The following is a 2,500-nucleotide window of genomic DNA, read 5'->3' as shown; positions in this document are numbered from 1 at the left end:
GGAACAGAGGGTTAAATAATGAACATGTAATTGGGGAATTGAAACCAGGTGTGTAAGACAAAGACAAAACAAATGGAAAATGAAAAGTGGATTGGCGATGGCTAGAAGGCCGGTGACGTCGACCGCAGAACGCCGCCCGAACAATTAGAGGGACCGACTTCGGCGGAAGTCGTGACAGGGAGAGCGAGCCTAACTTTTCATGGTTGTCTGATCAATAGGACTGTATAAGTTACCAAATGTAAGAGGACTCCTGTGGTGTTTACATATTTACAGAAAAACATTCAGGTGTATTTTGTGGCTTTTGGCGAATGTTTTCTAATGATCTAAAGTCACATGTTTGCTACTTCCTGTAAACACACAGTCCAGTTCAAAGTGAATGATGGCAGGCCCATGTGATAAATAGCTTATTAGCATATAGGCCTATTGTAGCTCTGATTGGCTATAGCGCACCGGTCGGTGTAGACTCCGGTCCTGGACAAGACAGATGTTTTTATTGGGTTTTATTTACTGCAGTGTCTATTAATTGTCAAAACGTACGGCCGCTTTCCCACTGCAAATTGCTAAATAATTTCCACAAATGCCTTATTATATGTAATTCCCAAACGTTCTATGAGAGAGAACCAAGACATAACCAGAGAGAACCAAGACATCACCAGAGAGAACCAAGACATCACCAGAGAGAACCAAGACATCACCAGAGAGAACCAAGACATCACCAGAGAGAACCAAGACATCACCAGAGAGAACCAAGACATCACCAGACAGAACCAAGACATCACCAGAGAGAACCAAGTCATCACCAGAGAGAACCAAGACATCACCAGAGAGAACCAAGACATCACCAGACAGAACCAAGACATCACCAGAGAGAACCAAGACATCACCAGACAGAACCAAGACATCACCAGAGAGAACCAAGACATCACCAGACAGAACCAAGACATCACCAGAGAGAACCAAGACATCACCAGAGAGAACCAAGACATCACCAGAGAGAACCAAGACATCACCAGAGAGAACCAAGACATCACCAGAGAGAACCAAGACATCACCAGAGAGAACCAAGACATCACCAGAGAGAACCAAGACATCACCAGAGAGAAGGAAGTGGATGAGTCCTGCTCAGTGTTCCCACAGAGGAAGTGGATGAGTCCTGCTCAGTGTTCCCACAGGGGAAGTGGATGAGTCCTGCTCAGTGTTCCCACAGGGGAAGTGGATGAGTCCTGCTCAGTGTTCCCACAGAGGAAGTGGATGAGTCCTGCTCAGTGTTCCCACAGAGGAAGTGGATGAGTCCTGCTCAGTGTTCCCACAGAGGAAGTGGATGAGTCCTGCTCAGTGTTCCCACAGAGGAAGTGGATGAGTCCTGCTCAGTGTTCCCACAGGGGAAGTGGATGAGTCCTGCTCAGTGTTCCCACAGAGGAAGTGGATGAGTCCTGCTCAGTGTTCCCACAGGGGAAGTGGATGAGTCCTGCTCAGTGTTCCCACAGGGGAAGTGGATGAGTCCTGCTCAGTGTTCCCACAGAGGAAGTGGATGAGTCCTGCTCAGTGTTCCCACAGAGGAAGTGGATGAGTCCTGCTCAGTGTTCCCACAGAGGAAGTGGATGAGTCCTGCTCAGTGTTCCCACAGAGGAAGTGGATGAGTCCTGCTCAGTGTTCCCACAGAGGAAGTGGATGAGTCCTGCTCAGTGTTCCCACAGAGGAAGTGGATGAGTCCTGCTCAGTGTTCCCACAGGGGAAGTGGATGAGTCCTGCTCAGTGTTCCCACAGAGGAAGTGGATGAGTCCTGCTCAGTGTTCCCACAGGGGAAGTGGATGAGTCCTGCTCAGTGTTCCCACAGAGGAAGTGGATGAGTCCTGCTCAGTGTTCCCACAGAGGAAGTGGATGAGTCCTGCTCAGTGTTCCCACAGAGGAAGTGGATGAGTCCTGCTCAGTGTTCCCACAGAGGAAGTGGATGAGTCCTGCTCAGTGTTCCCACAGAGGAAGTGGATGAGTCCTGCTCAGTGTTCCCACAGGGGACGACTTGGCAAAACTGTTCCAATAACACTGTGAAGGCACCACTTGCACAGCGTGGGATATATCATCACAGGATTTCACCTGAGCTGAAACTTTCATTCTTGTTAACAGCATCATTTAGTTCATTTTGTAAAGCCGTAGGACTCAAATTCAATTCACAGTTAGATTGTCATTTTAATTTTGTCTCCAGGAATGAATAGGAAGCCAATATCTTTGACTGTTTTTTCCTACGTACAGTGTACAGAGTATATATATATATATTCAGTAATGTTATATCGAATTGTTCCCATGCAACCAGATCTTTCCTCATAATGGTTTTGATTTAATCACATGGATCAACCACACATTTGTCTTCTGCAGTTAATCAGTATATTTTCCAGTTTAATTCAACCTTATTGTTTCTTTGGAGACCCCGTGTGTATCTTTACTTTGTTTGCCACAAATTAAACATTGCCTAATTATTAACTCGCCACTGAGTCCCACACAG

Source organism: Salvelinus fontinalis, chromosome 37 (genome assembly GCF_029448725.1).
Source record: "Salvelinus fontinalis isolate EN_2023a chromosome 37, ASM2944872v1, whole genome shotgun sequence".
NCBI classification, from domain to species: domain Eukaryota; kingdom Metazoa; phylum Chordata; class Actinopteri; order Salmoniformes; family Salmonidae; genus Salvelinus; species Salvelinus fontinalis.
The sequence above is the reverse complement of the archived record's forward strand: the minus strand, read 5'-3'. Positions refer to the sequence as shown.